The sequence below is a fragment of the Lynx canadensis genome, chromosome B4, assembly GCF_007474595.2.
Source record: "Lynx canadensis isolate LIC74 chromosome B4, mLynCan4.pri.v2, whole genome shotgun sequence".
Lineage (NCBI taxonomy): Eukaryota > Metazoa > Chordata > Mammalia > Carnivora > Felidae > Lynx > Lynx canadensis.
This window is the reverse complement of record NC_044309.1, coordinates 1142848-1158746: the sequence shown is the minus strand read 5'-3', so window position 1 is coordinate 1158746 and position 15899 is coordinate 1142848. Positions and strand designations below refer to the sequence as shown.

The 15899-nt window shown below is 54.6% G+C and overlaps 1 protein-coding gene and 1 long non-coding RNA gene across 2 annotated transcripts in view; one reads left to right on the top strand and one right to left on the bottom strand.

Annotated features, from left to right (window-relative positions):
* ADARB2 (adenosine deaminase RNA specific B2 (inactive)) overlaps positions 1–15899 on the top strand; it is a 139287-nt gene that overhangs the window by 47750 nt on the left and 75638 nt on the right. The gene's annotated exons all lie outside the window — the stretch shown is intronic.
* On the bottom strand, positions 8951–10877 carry LOC115519236. Its single transcript, XR_003970433.1, has 3 exons — positions 10814–10877; positions 9859–10010; positions 8951–9459 (listed from the first exon to the last, which is right to left on the bottom strand). It is a non-coding gene; the product is annotated as an uncharacterized LOC115519236 (long non-coding RNA).

The window sequence follows — 15899 nt, the reverse complement described above, 5'->3', positions numbered from 1 at the left end:
TGTTCCCAAGTTGGGAAAAGACAGGAACGCCTGTGGCGAGTTCTCGTCCGCAGGGAGGCTGTGATTACGACTGTCCCCTTGGAGACCTCACTGGTCCTCCCACCCGCCACAGGCCCCGGGCACCTTTTATTTCACTTTTTACCCCAATTACCATGGAGGGTTTTTCGTAGGGAGAAGTCTGAGTGCACAAATCAGTACGTGGTAAGCAGCACAGGAATGACACCGGCACCCGCCACTGAGCTCCAGAACGGGAGCATCTCTGGTGCGTCTTGTTTCCGGCAGCCTTTCCGACGTCACTCCTGATGCCCCCGCCTGAGCTCAGTCGCTCTCCCTCTGGCGGGTGGTTCACAGATTCTGCAGGGAGCGAATTCTGCAGGGAATGCCCAGGAGGTCGTGGGAAGGTGAACCCATGGTGCCGTGTGGCACCCCCACAGGCGGGTCGTGTCCTCTGCCAGCCAGCTGGTACCTGTGATTGGCACCTTCAATCATGGATGGGTTTTGCTTCTGTTCTTTGCTGTGTTCCTATGAAACTCACACAGCAGTAAACGCTGGAAAATGACAAGATCTTACTTCGTCTGACAAAATTATACTATGTTCTTCACCGTCGCAAATTGCCCAGCCAGGCAGAATGCAGATGATCAGTAGCTTCAAACCCACCTGGATGGGGTGGGCCCACTGCCACTGCTAATGTGCTCGTGGATGTGCGTCATCAGGAACCCACACTCACACCACCAGCGAGGGACCACGGAGTGGGGGGCCCTTACCACAGTGTGGCCAGGGCTGGGCAAGCACCAGGAAAACAGCAGCACCCTGTAGCCTGGGGCCGGCAGGGGTGAGGGTACAAACGGGCCCCTCGGCCCCAGGGCTGCAACCCTGCCAGGACCACACTGCCCGCGTGCCTCCCGAGGCCAGGGAGGGGCTGAGAGAAGCCCTGAGCATGCCGTGGGACTCAACTTACCCATCGTGCTGCTGCCTCCTGTACCGCACCCAAGTCTGCAGCCAGTGCCCGTGAAAGGGATATTTCCTGAGGGGTGAAGCTATTTATAGGAGGAGCCCTCCAGAGCCATTAAACCCTAAGTCGTATTTACTCGGATTTTTAAAAATTTTTCCTTCCTTGGAAATAATAAAAGTATGTGAAATCCCCACCGTCCTGGGAAACCTCTAGGCCCTGGGATCACTCACAAAGCCGGCTGCCTCTGCCTGCCAGGCATTAGTGATTACGGGATATTCCACACTCCTGGTCGGGATTATGTGCATGTGCAAGTGATGCTCAGGGAGCACGGCCTCACTCCAGGTGGAGAAGAGTTGGTACAGTCAGTATTTTAAACTTATGTCCACCTGCCTCCGTTGCCACTTCTCCTAACAAAGCCGAAAAGTAAGGCATGAGCACAAGGGAGGAAAATACAAACCACAAACATAGGTTAAAATAAAAAGTCAAGAGGAGACACACAGGCAGCACAAAGTACAGGGAAGAGGGGGCTTCCACAGATGGCCTAGAAATGTATTTCGTTTTGTTTCAGCAACACCCATAAACATGAACACTGGCGGCCCAGGAGGAAATGTGCAGGGTCCTAGACTGGGGGCTTAACTGGGAGAAAAATGGCGAGGTTGAACTTTACACAGAAGCAAGCCCACACACGTGTATGTACCCATGTGTGTGCACATGCATACACACATGCACATACATATGCACACACATGGATGCACACATGCATCTACGTACGCATGCACATGTGTGCACATGCATGTACCCCACATGCACACATATGCACATGCACGCACATGCACACATACACAAATGTGTGTGCGCATGCACATATGCATACATGCACATACGCATGTGTGTGGACATGTGCGCACACAAACACATGCATGCACAAATGGGCACACATGCACGTGTGTGCACATATGCACATACATGTGCATGCACACATACACATACATGCGTGCACACATACACATGTGCGCAGTGCACAAATATGCACACATGCACACGTGGACACGTGCACGCACAAGCACATACAAGCCCACATGTAGGCACACGGACGCACATAACACGCACATGTGCACACATGCACACACATGCGCGGGTACACACGTGCACGTATCCGCACACGTGCACATGTGTACTCAAACACCTGCAGCCTGGGCCCCAGGAGCCAGCAGTGGAGCACATCAGTCATTTGCAGCAAAACGATGGGAAATCCATCATTTAACATTTCTTTTTCAGGGCTAAGTGCCATAAACTCCAGTGGGTCTGCAGCCAGTGTTACTTTCCATAAGCCCAAGCGTCATCAGGCTGGGTACCGGTTTGCTATGTCCTAAGAACAGTCCCTGCCTCTTGAACCTTGAACCTACAGGATTGAAAGGTGCTACCGTTTGGGGGCAGAAGGCAAAGTCACGCCCCTGAGTGGCAGGGACTATTCTAGATCCTACAGCAGAGAGGGGCTCCTGCAAGCCTAAGGTGAGCACAGGCCATGGACCCCCAGGCCTCCTGCAGCTTGCACACGCACAGTCCCCCAGACGAGGGGCTGTCACTCCAGCCGGGCCCCCTGCCCAGGGCAGAGCTGCGACTCTGCCATTGTGCCTCCTTGGACACCAAACCAAGTCACCAGCGGAAAGGGATTTACTTCGGCGACAAGTGACAAGGGGGAGCATCCACGCTTTCCACTCTGAGCAAGAACGAAATTAGGAACTCGAAAGTTCATCCTGGTTGTGAAAAAAATTAAACTTTTAACATTAATTGCTCCTGAACATTTGTGAGTGCCCCAAATCCTGACATAAAAGCTTTAATTTCTATGCAAAGCAGATAGGATGATTGAGTTATAATTAAAATGGTAATTATACCCTTAATGCTCCATATTTGACTTTTCAAAAAAATGTTATGCTCCAAGAAAAGCTATTTAAAGATCAGAGGAAAATGTTTGAAAATGAATGTATTCAAGACATTTTAAATCTTTTAAAATCCAGTTATTGATTTTTACATGCTTTCAAGTGTAGTCTAAAACATTTCTTCATTTATTTTGGTCGATGGAAATAATAAAAAATCATTGGGACGTGAAAAGCTTAAATGAAGGCAATATTCTGGAGGTTGCTATATAATGTGATAAATATTTGAAGTGTTGGGGGCACAGAGGAGGGGTGTCAGCCTAAGCACAGGGCACTCTGAACCCCAGGATGGCAGGCAGGGAAGAGGCCGCTGGCAAAAGCCACCTCGGGCGGCCCCCCCCTTCTGGCTGCCGAGGTGTCACTCTGGGCTTAAACGCTGCAAATATGACATTTCCTTTGATCCTCTATCGAGTGTTTAGAATTAAAAAGAACACCTAAAGCTATAAATCAAATGTCAGGTGCAGAAGTCTGGGGGAACCGTATCAATATTCCATGATGCATGGCCGGCTGGGGGGGGGGGGGGGCTCAAGAGCTGGAGCCATGCCAACAAGGCAGCGAGGGCTTGGCGCTCACCCAGCCGTGCGCCCTGAGCAGCAGTCAGTAAACCTGAGGAAGCGGCAAGCGGGCTGGGCAGACTTTCCTCCTACCCCCACGCCTGCTGCTCAGCCGGTGCCCACGGACCCTGCTGTCGAGCCCCCGCCCACCCCAGACCTCCTGAGCAGAGGGTTGCACCTGCGGCCGCTGAGGCAGGGAGGTGGGGAGGAGGACTCCGATGCCCCCCCTGTCTCATGGTGAGCGTGGCTGTGGCGCCTGGAGTGACAGCACGGCCAAGGAGCCGGCGCGAGCCCCACCCCAAGTCTTTCTGGGGCAGACATTCCTTTCCCCTCTCCCCCTGAAGCGGGGTGAACTCTAGTCTAGAAAATGTTATACCAACAGTGAAATAACCAAGGAGCAAAAGAGGCCCATCAAGTTTACACTGGTCCCCACGACAGCAAAGCAGCCCAGCACAGAGCCACCCAAGGCTTGGTGGTGTGGTTGCTCCTGGAGAAACGCTGACCCTTTCCGTATCTGGGAGAAATTCCCATTGTTTCCCATTTCTGTTTGCGTGCTGATGGAAATGCCTTGTAGGGAGGCCTGTCTCAGCGGGTGTAGACAGACCCTGCGTCCCAGAGACCTCAGATCCCAGGAGGATCTGTACTCTGCACACAGCGTGCTGGCGTTCGCGGCCCTGCTAACCACAGGCTGGTGGAGGGAGGTGGAGGGAGGGTGTGGGCAGCCTGGGGAAGGGGCCCTGGGGGTGGTGCAGGGGGACGAGGCAGGAAGGGCTCGGCAGTGCAGCTGGGCTAAGATGTGAGCCCGTCACCCATTGGGCCCAGCTGGGGGAACCTGGGAGGTGAGGTGACATCTTGCAAGCTGTGTTCCGTCTGGGATTTCTCCTCCTGTGAACTGAGGTGGTGTGGGGGTGGGGGGTGCTGTGGCTGGATGGGGGGCGTCAGTGAGAACCTCGGCTGCTTGGAGCGTGTTCAGATTTCCGGCTGTGTGGACAGGCAGGTGTGGATGGTCTGGGTGTGGTTCCTGTAATGACCACAGCTGCACCGGGTACAAAGTGGGGGAGGGGGCAGGTGAGACTCTAGAGCGTCAGGCTGGCAACAGCGGGAACCCCAAATCACCAGCGTCCCAGCCCCTCACGACCACATGTTTGGGCTTCACAGACCGTCTCCCCCTTCGTCAGTCGATGCTGAATCACCCGTGGAACATTCCAAATGACTGCTTTCCAGACCTGAGGACTCCAGAAACCTTACCAGTTAGCCAAAGACCAGCGCTGTGGCCCCCAGCGGCCTGTGCTGGCTGGAGAGAGACGGGATGGAGGTCGGCAGGGTAGCCACGGGCATTTGGGGACTTCTGCAGACCCAGAAAGGAAGTGACACGACCAGACGTTGCTGCACAAGATTTGCACGACGCGTCTGGCCTGTGTAGCTGAGGCCTCCTCGCTCCCCGCCGCCCAGCTTCACCTCCTTCCTGGAGGGAGGGAAACCTGGCACCAGCCATCCACAGCTGGCCTTCCTTCCCAGAAAGCAGTCACTAAAACCGTGACCATCCCTGCTGGGTGGGGTCTCCCTGCTGGGTATGGGGATGCCTGTCTCTGTGACCTCCCCCCCACACTTTGGGGATAAGCCCTCATGAGTGACACCGTCTGGTCACTGCCTGGTGAGCTTGGGTCCTGACTTGATGGGGCCCAGGGCACCTCACTGTGTTCCCTGCCCCCCCCCACACACAAACCCAGGTGGGGCAGAAACAGACCGGCCTCCTGCACACAGATGTTCCCTGGTGTGTGCAGGTCAGATCACTCCCTCGCAGACAAGAAGGGGCCACGCAAGTCTGGGAGGCCACACACCAGCCGTGTCCTTTCCTCTGGGATGACTCGGAGAGGCAGTCACGTGCCTATCACAGCACTACACAAAATGACAAGCAACTGATAACCCTTGGTGCTTTTCATGAGCCTACAGAGACGGGTAATCCGGAGAGACATCCCAGAGAAGGTGGCCTTTCAGACCAGTTCAGATATGTCATCAGGATGGAAACAGATAAGAGAACTTCCTGGGCCTGCGTGGCCCCTCCTAGAGGTGACCCCTGACCCAGAGGGGACAGTGGCCAGCGCCTCTCCCGCGGACTGGGCCCGGTCCTGTAAGAAGGCGGCTGTCCCCGTTTCCAGACAGTGCAGATGCCAAAACGCACACCGCCACCCCTGCAGAAGACGCAGAGAGCAGAGGTCAGAGCCTCGCGAGGGCCGCCCAGGAATCTGGCGCGCAGGCTGCAGTTGGTTTTCTGTTCCATTTCACCCCCGAGTTGAATTATTGATTTTAATACTTTATTTTCACATGAGTTTATTTGAGCGACAGATGCTACTCAGGTAGCCCACGAAGCGGAAATGAGATTCTGGTAATTAAAGATTCCACCGGGGTCGAGGCACCAGCGGGGATTAGGCTGCTCAGTGGAGTGCGCACGGAGACTCTCGGGGGATTAGGACACCAACTCAATAATTTCTTCCAGTTTCTTAAATTACACTTCAGTTCTCAGGAAGGCTTAAGATCCGGCCCATTGGCTCCAGAAAGAAATTCATTTAACTTGGCTTCCGTCTTGGCAGGGAGGGGACGGTCCCCGGGGCAGGGCGGGGCCAGCGCGGATCGGAGCACGCATGCATCCTTGCCGGGCACCTGCTCTTGTGCAGGGCCAGCCTCACACACATTCCTGCAGACGGAAGAGCTACAAGGACCTTGGAGGGACACCTGGGGGTGAGCGAATCACAGAGGCTCCTCGGGGCGCCCTTGTGCGCCCAGCCCCCACCAGCAGCCCCTGTGCCTCTGGCCCAACGCCAGGTACAGGCACACAGCCGTCCCTGCAGGGCCGCCCTGGGGCACCAGGCCTGGTGTCTCAGCGCGCAAAAGGAGGCATGCCAACAATGCGCACAGACTGTGCTCATGACCGAGGCCCCGGGGACTCCGGCCCAGGCAGCTCCGTGTGGCCGCCCCAGGCCAAACTGCACACCAGAAACGCCAGAGCTCGGCCAGAGCCATGTTGGAGCTGGACAGGCTGGTGGCAGGCAGCTCCAGGCCAGTGTCCGGTCTGCCCCCTCTCCACCCTCGAGCCTCCCCCTTCCTCTCTTTACGGAAGGCACTGGACAGGCGGCCGCACCTGCCCACGGACATGGGTGGGTAACGGCAAAGCACAGACTTAGTGCAGATCTTTTGGCCCGTGGTCACCCTTTGTCCGGCCTCCACCGCCACAGGGCACTTGCCTTCCTTTGCAGGCCCTCCCGGCAAGTCTACACTGTTGGAGGACTGGTGTAGACCTCACCTGAGTAACTAAAACCCACATCTACTTCAGAGCACTTGTCTAAGGGATTAGGTTCAAGTATGTGACATTACCGAGCTCAGAAGTCAACTACAGCCAGGTTCATATAGTTCAACATTCAACCATGAACCTCACTCCTTTTTAATTCAAGTGACTAAAAGGTCTTTCTCCTCTTTATAGTTGTGTCTCCTCCTTCCCTGACTTCCTGAGGCGGGCAGGGGCTGGACCCAGAGAGAGCTCTGCCCCTCCCTCCTATCCACCAAGAGGGGCCACCAGGAGCTGCCAGGAGAGGGGTCCCCAGCCTGGCGGAGAAGTCCCATCAGCCCGGCACCAGGTTAGCCCTGTTCCCAGCAGGCCGGGCACACAGTGGGCTTCAGTGGCACCTGCCAGCTAGGTTCATAATTTAACTTAGGCAGCAGATCCTTACACACAGACAAGAAGGCCTTTCTTTCCACACTGGTTCTTAGGCGTCTGTAGTTTATCAGAAGTGTTTAACATCTGATGCAGACAACGCCCCATTGAGGCCACTCTCATAGAAGTGGGGAGTCTTAGCATCCAGGAACGTGTCTCCTCGCGGGGCACTGTGGAAACCGGCAGTCATTCTAGTCTCTGTGTGCACCCCGTCCCTGGATCATACTTGTCCCCAAGCCAGCCGCAGTAAGCAGGTGCGGCATGAATGAGGCAGCGAGAAATCACGGCGGGCTCTCTGGAAGCAAGGATTAAGAAGCAGGCTAACACGGAGAAGTGAGGGTGCAAGCTGATCACGGGAACACACGGAGTTAAGACGAGAACAAAAACCGACAGAAATTAAACCACTGTGCAGAGGACAGAAGGAGCCACAGCTGGAAATCCCAAGCAGAACGAAGCACCTGAAATCAGACAGGCAGGAGCAAGTCCAAATCTGCAGAAGGAAGCGGTGGAAGGACAGAGCAACATCTTACTCAAAGCAGGAGCGCCCTGAGGGCGCCATGTGAGACAGGAGGAGGGCAGACTCCACCACAGACAAAACCCTCCCCAACGGCCCCAAATCTAGGCTGACCGCTGGGCCGTGGGCTGCCTGGAGACTGGAACTGAAGACTTCAGCCCGCCTTGCCAGACCCGAAACCATGAATGGCAACACTTAGCAACAAAGAATAACGTGCAATCTGACTGAAATCCCTGCGGTTGGCATGGCAGGTGTTGGTCCTGGTACATTTCACAAAACTTCTCAAATTCTAAATCTAAGCCAGAAACAAGCAAAAGAGCATCACCACTTCTTGCAGCTAAATTTATCACCCCCATGACCACCCCCGAGAGTCTAACTGACCAGCCTCGCAGAATCCCTGTCCCAGGGATGAACACTGGTCCGCTAATCATGCCTCATGCAGCGCAGGGATCACCTTCAGCACATGCCCAGTGATGGCTGCGCAGGGGTGCGGGGGGGGGGGGGGGGCGGTCTATAAGTGAAAGTAAGATGGAATAGTCAAGAGGAGGCTGAGATCAACCACACACTATTTAGGCAGTGGCGCCATTTTGTTTTTAATCAATTTCATTGCTCAGTACCTTCAAAGTGATGGTGTCTGTTGATCGCCCTGTGAGTACAGAGTCCTGAACTTCCCAGAAACAACCCAAAACTTCATTCCCTCAAGTGAAAACTACATTGTTTACTATAGGGGAGGAAGTGAATGTAGTACAGTCTAAATATCCGTTAGTAAAGGAACCTCATTGTATGGAATTATTGCCCATTTTGTTTTCCCTCTAGGAAATCTCGGTCTATGGGTCTGATAAAATCTGATCCTGGCCAAAACCATCTTACAAGAAGCCACATCTACTGGCTCTAGAAAACCACTTTCATAAACTCTTCTGAGGCCGAGAAAATAAAAAGCTGGAGAAGACTATGAACCCCATGCTCTCTCTGTATCCTGTCCTTTAGAAATAGAAAAACAAAGACGTGATCTGTGGTTAGAGTTTCCCAGCCGGCTAAGAGCCCGCAAAAGTAAACTGTACAGTCAAAAATTAGTGACTGGGGCACCTGGGTGGTTCAGTCGGTTAAGCATCCGACTCTTGATTTCAGCTCACGGTTTGTGAGTTTGAGTCCCACGTCAGGCCCCATGCTGTCAGTGCAGAGCCTGCCTGGGATTCCCTCTCTCCCTCTCTCTCTCTGCCCCTCCCCACTCATGCTCTCTCTCAAGATAAATAAATTAACATTTAAAAAAAATAGTTACCTGGAAGTGCAAATTCAGACAAGGAGACAACACTGCTCGCCTGTTAGAAGGGCCCAAACCCAGGCCCCAGACACCAGCACATGCTGGCGAGGACCTTGAGCCACAGCGTCTCTCACGCACGGCAGGCGGGCACACAGACGGGGGCAGCCACTCGGGAGGACGGTCTGGTGGGTTCCTACAGGACTAAACGTACCCTCGCCACACGACCCGGCCACCGTGCCCCTTGACGTTTACTCAAATGAGTTGAAAGCTGTGTTGGTACAAAACCCTGCCCACAGATGTGTATAGCGGTTTTATTCACAATCGCCAAAACTTGGAGGCATCGAAGATGTCCTTCAGTAGGTGCTGGATAAACAAACTTGGTCCATCCAGGAGGTGGAACAGTATTCGGCCATGAAAAGAAACGAGCTAACAAGCCATGGAAACACACGGAGGAAACTTGACAGCGTATGACTAAGCGAGGGGCGCCGATCTAAAGAGGCTTCATCCTGTGTGACTCCCACTATCTGACACCCTGAAAAGGCAGAACGGTGGAGACGGTGAAAAGTATGAGGGATTTCTGGGAGTCGAAGGGAGGGAGGGTTGAACAGGTGGAGCACAGGGGATTTGGGGGCAGTGAAACTGCTCTGTGTGATAACACAACGCGGACACCTGTCCTCATACATTTGCCCAGACCCACAGCATGTACAACGCCAAGTGACCCCAGTGTAAACCATGGACTCGGGTGACGACGACATGCCCTGTGGGGGCAGTGATTGTGAGAAATGCACCATCTGGTGGGGACACTGCCGGTGGGGGAGGCTGCAGTGTGTTGGCAGCAGCGTATGTGGGAAATGTCTATGTTATACTCACTATTGCTCTAAAACTACAAACTGTCTGAAAAATAAAGTCCACTAAGGAAAAACAGAGTTACCTGATGGTGTTGTACCAGAGCCGTCTGTGCAAACATCCATGACAGGAAATAAACTGCCAGGAATTCTGTAATGGTTCCTTAGGTGGCCTTGCATGACCCCCTCGGGGTTCTCATTATTCACCCCAGTGTTTCATCAGCCAGAGTGATGGACCCTGGGAGAGGGATAGACTATCAGAGACAGAGACACGGAGAAGGTCCCGCGCGTCTGCATCAGGTTGGCTTTCCGGGAGATTTACGGTAGACGTGCATATTCTATATAAAATCCCACAGCTTTTGTTTTTAGTAACATATACAAGCCTTCTTTGTATCACCGGTTTAGATTCTGAAGTCAATGTGTTCGATTTCAGCTAATCCCATACAGAAAACTGCTGTCACCCTCTATTGGCGGTAGCCAGAGCCAACAAGTCCGGCCTGGCCGCTACCGCTCACATCTACCAACATTCAAAAGTTAAGTGGCTCCTGTAGGAGATTTTTAATGCAGTCAAATAAATAGCTCTACGCTTTTATCTTGTATCTTTAAAACCCGGGCACGGAGTCCATAAATCTGCTGACCTGCTAAGTGGCTGCAGGAACCTGGGGCGGGAAGAAGCACTCCCCGGTCCTCGCTCTTAAGGAGAGAGGAGAGATGCGGGCTTTCCCAGCAGCAGCGCTTCCCGGGACCGGGGCGAGCGCCCACCGGAGTCGGCGGTTTTAAATGGAGGTGATGGCACACGGTAGGCCCGCAAGTCTCGCAAATTTTCTGACACCTGTGCTCTGCGGGAAGTGTCACCACAGCAGGGAAAGGACCACCCTTGGACAAGAGGGAAGGGGTGGCAGGAAGGAAAACGGGAGTATCCACGGTGCGTGGCCACCCCCGGCCCCCCAGTAACCCAGACACCCGAGCCTCCGTGTGTGAGGCCATTCCCACCCCACTGTTTACCTAGCGACTCTTGATCTCTGTCGGGTTTCTGCTTACCTGCCTGCTGGTCTCAGGGTCCTTCCCCGACCCCCGAATTGTTATGTCCCGCCGGGCAGCTCCTGCCTTCCCTTCTGAACACGGAGCACACGTGACAGCACTCTTCTGCTTGGCTTGGCGGAGTGGCTGAGGAGGGTGGCCATCCATCACTGAGTAAATAACAGCATTGACAGGAGAGGCCGTGTGGCCCTGGGATGCCGGACGCGGTTTTCTCCTCCATGCCTGTCACGTGTGTCCTGTTTCTTCCAGCACGGCCTTCTGTATCTCTGTTCAGCTGCCCTGTGGTCGGCTGGCCACCTCCCCTCCAGGCTCCCTCAAGGTCGATGTGTTTTGTACACGTGTTACTGTCCAGAAAGGACAGGGGTCTCTTCTGACGCACAGCACAGTGCAGGGCACGCACGGGGCACTCAGTGCACATCTGCTGAAGGAATCAAGGCATGGATGCTCCGTTTGGGGCAGTCTCTGGTGTGAGGGAGACAAGTCAGCCTCACCGCCGAGGCTCTGTGGCCCAGGACAGGTGCCCGGCTTCCTGCTAACAGGGGCCTGTTTGTGCTTATAAATACAGTGAAAACGTGCCAGCCGCCAGCCCCACGACTCTGGGCACATCAGAGACCCAGCACGGGTGGAGAGCAAGGTCGTGTGTGTGGGTATCCCTGGGCTGCGTGATGAATCACCACATACGAACAGCTGAGAACCACAGAACTGTGTTCCCCTGTTGCCAAAACTCAACAGCAGAATGGAGACCAAGGCGCCGCCTGGGCTGAGGCTCCTTCCTCCCTCCAGCTTCTGGGAGCCAGACCGGCCACCCCAGGACCCGCCTCTGTCTGTGCCTGTGAAGGGTCCAGGCATCTCGGGGCAGATCCAGGAAGGAGCCATGGCCACACAGCGGTGGCAGCTCACGTGAGGTTATTTAGACAAGACAACACCGTGACAGGTTTGCAGGCCAGGGCGTCCCTCACAGCACCAGCCTGTCCTGGGGTGGCCAGGAGGGCCTGGGTGCTCAGAGAGGGTTACGTGTCTAGGTGAGGTGACTCGGCAGTCTGGTGAGGGGGCTCTGGATCAGAGAACGCCAAGGACCACCGCATCTTGGGACCTGTCTTATCTATGGGTAACAGCTGTCAGGTTCTGTGCAGTCTGAAAAGTAGGCAATCTCTCAATGGCTAAAAACCTGCTCGTTCACGTTAGTTTTAACTTGCTGAGTGTGCACAAATTTGAGTCTGGCACTGGTAGGCTTTGGCACTAACAAGTTTCAGCTGACAGTGAAGCCATAAGCAACCAGGGACCAGGTTCCCAGCGACTCTAAACCCCGATCTCCAGATCCTAACTGATTACATCTAACTATTTCCACCTGAGCGCACATCCTGAGGTTCCAAGTGGATATAATTTGGTGGAACGCTATTCAACCCAGTCTGACTGATACACAAGCAAACAAAAGTGTGGAGAGACTGGAATTAGGAAGGGCGGGGGTGGGGGAGAAGGAGGACAGGAGGTCAAAACGGCAGGGTCTGGAGGGCAGGGGGACGGGGGACGGGGGGGGGGGTGGTAGGAAGACTGGAGCAGGAGGGCAGGAGGGCAGGAGGGCAGGAGGCAAGAGCAGGGGGGCAGGGGGCGGGGGCAGGGGGCAGGAGGGCGAAGTGCAAAATCCGGAGGCCCAGGGAGGAGGGTGCTGGCTGGGGCATGGAGGTGAAGGACTGGATGGTGAGGGGCCATGTCTGGTTCTCCTCAGGGAAGGGGTGAGGTCCTTCCCCAAGAAGGAGGAGGTGGCCCCACTGGCTGGTTCAGGGATGAAGGAAAGGTTGGCAGCACTGAAGGACAGAGAGACCAGAATCTGGTCGGAACTGGGGAACCGGGTCACCTGGGAGGCCACACGTTGTGGCCACAGACCTGGGAGGCGGGGGAAGGGGGGGCAGGCTTACAAAACTCGGATCCGCCGTCTGGCTGCGTGGGTATCCCCGGGGTGGGGAGGCCCCGCGCCCGCACGGGAACCACCCCCTCCCTGCCTCACTGGGAGCGCAGGTGTGTGGCCCCACCCCCCACCCATCGCGTGGGGGTGGGGTGGGGTGCTTGGTGCTCCTAAGTCACAGACCTAAGGGCAGAAAGCCCTGAGACCCCCCCCCCCACCGCGACAGCAGTCATGACCTCACGACCTCACGGCCACCCACCCTTCCCCACCCTCTGACCTCCAGAGCACCCCCCGCCCCGTCTGTCTGTCAGTCCTTCTGGACACCAGATCTCACCTGGCGAGAGCTGCTGGAAAGGCACCGTCCAGACCCGCCTTCCAGGGCACACCCCCTCCCCCCACCCCCACCTCTGCCAAGGGCCCTGCAATTCAAGGAGCATGTGTCACAAAGCAGACCAGCCCCTCGGGCCCAGGGCGCAGCCCAACCTTTCCAGAGCCTCCACGGTGCTTCACACCCTACACCAAGCCAGGGACGCAGACTGCATGGGCAGGTGAGCTCATACTCGCTCTCTCCTCCTGGCCCTGGAAAGGGTGCTGTCCCCCACCCCAGCGCTGCGGGTCTGGAGGGACCAGCAGGTGCTCAGGGGCCCGTCCTGCCCCAGCACCTGGACCGCGCTTGCCCCTCTGGCCCCACAGTGATGGGAGCTCGTCTCAGGAGCCCCTCACCTGGCCAGGGCCAGACATTCGCCACTGGGAAGCCCAGAAAGGTCACTCACCCCAGCCAGACTCCAGACGCTGAGCAAACAGCCGAGGCTTCCTACTGAGTTTGGGAACTATCGGTCACCCAGAAAGCACTTAACTAATACACCACATATGAAGCCATTTTGCTACTAACGTCTCAGTTCACAGACTTTTAAGGAAGCTGTATGGTTCCCATATCAGACGTCCTACAGATTATTTCTCTGAAGAATACTCTGAGATAACAAACGAAAGAAAACAATATTTATCATTATTCTGTATTTCAGATTCAGATAATACTGAAAGTAAAAAATTCTTAACGACCATCCTCTGCTATTTCCGATCTACAAACAAACCAAATCTTAGCGACAAGACTGATAACGTTGGTACATTTAGCAGATGAAGAAACAAAGTCGCACAGCAGCTCAGCCTTTCAGACGTCCGTCTGCTCCCCGTGCTCTCCTGTCTCCTAAGCTGGATCAGACATCTCGCGTACTGTCCCCAGCTTTTCTCAAGAAACTGTGCTACTGTGCCGTAGTGTTTCCCAAAACAGCTTTACAAAGCCAAAAAGTTCGCATCGATTCATTTGAACACATTCCGACGGGTGTCCAAATACCTGGAACACATATCTCCCTGCACCCAACTCGTCAGGTCCTTATCAGGACCTGTACACACAGGAAGGTCATTCCTGGGGTTGTCACTCCTGTGACTTTCCTCCCTCCCAGGTCACACTCACGCCTCCGCCGATGGGCCCATCACGTGATCCCAGACAGAAAGATGGTGTGCTGGCCTTCCGAGCACACCAAAGTTGAAGTAGCCGAAACGTGGCACCACACCTGATGAAGACATTCAAGTGTTTTCACTAGAAACCAACGTAAGCCATTTACCTCTATGCAGTGACTTTCTCTCTGCATGCTGGAATCTGCTTTTAAAGGCACATAAGTCCTGGCCTCACCCCCAGGCGCTCTATTATAATTGGTGTAGGCTGGGGCCTTGGCACTGGAATGTTTTCAATCTCCCCAGAAGAATATAACACGCACGCAGGGCTGAGAACCACCACGTCACGCCATGGTGCACAGGTGGGTCAGAGCTGGGTCGGGCCAATTAGGGATGGCTGCCTGGCGGAGGCAGAGGCGGCTGGGGAAGGACGTGGGTGGCTGCTATCCCATCCCAGGCATCATAATGAGCCCAACCAAGCTCCGGAATCGGGAGCGAGAGAGAGAAGGGCCGGAGAGCTGTATCCACTGGGCATGTGGCTGGATGGGGGAGTGAGACAGCAGTGTGCAGGCGCAGGGAGGCGGCCTGGGGGAAGTCGGAGGAAAACCGTCCGTCCCTGGGCCTGGCTGCTAACGAAAGGAGCTTGAAGTCGTCGCCACCAGAGCCTCCGCTCCTCCAGATGGAAAATAGGATGTCAGTCCTACACACTCAGCTCCCCAGAAAGCCAAAGACCTCATCAGCTATGTTTGCAAATGATCTCATCCTCCCGGAATGCGCTAGCTGTGGCTAGCGAAGGCATAACTAGGAATGATGATGGCTCATTCTGACAGCGAGTAAAAATAAGTGACCAAAGACGTCACTCCTGCCTGCGCCCACTGCCGGCGCGAGTCTTCCCGGCCTCACTTCATGCACACACTGCTGATGGTAAGTCTCCAGTGGACACCAAAGAGGAAATCGCCCACAGCAGACACTGCAGGAACCCTTCGGCTGAAAGAGATGGGCAAACACACCTCACTGATCACATCAGCAACAGCTCATCTTCAACAGTAGGGAAGTTACATTCTTCCCCGTCGAGAAAAATCCATTTTTGCCCCACATGCAGCTGATTTTCAGCCATGTCCCCCCCCCCAACCCCCCAGGCTCCCACGGATGGAATTCTCATTCTCAAGATTGCCTTTTGAGAGAGCTCTAAGACTTCTCCTCTGTTTGCACTCCCCTCCGCCCCCCACGTGCCCCCCACATCCGTGCCCCCAGACCTGCCCCGAGACACAGCCAACTGCCGTCTTTTGTTTTGCATTTCTGTTTCGGGAAACACATTGCCCTGCCGACACTCTGCAAAGCATCAGTGAGTAAAGTCTGTTATACAGGCTGCAAAGCCATCTGGACTTCCTGCTGAAAAGGTTGGACATGGTTTTAGGCAAGATTTTTATCAGATCTGAAAGGAAAAAAAAAATCTTGAATGCATTACCATCTTCCAAGGTTGATGTCAGATTTTTTTTCCCCTTGTCAGTTGCAAAACAAAGCCAAAAAAAAAAAAAAGATGACAAACCAGAAGAGCTGAGAATGAAGATATACATCTCCAGAGGAAGCTTTGTCAAAGGTAGTGGAGTATAAACAAAAAATAAATTAGTTCTGGTGTTATCAGAAACTGGACAGACTTCCACTGGTATAGTAGTTTGTCTGGCGAGTCCAAGCCTTCCCAGCCAGTGCCCTTAAAATGCAAAAGGGAAA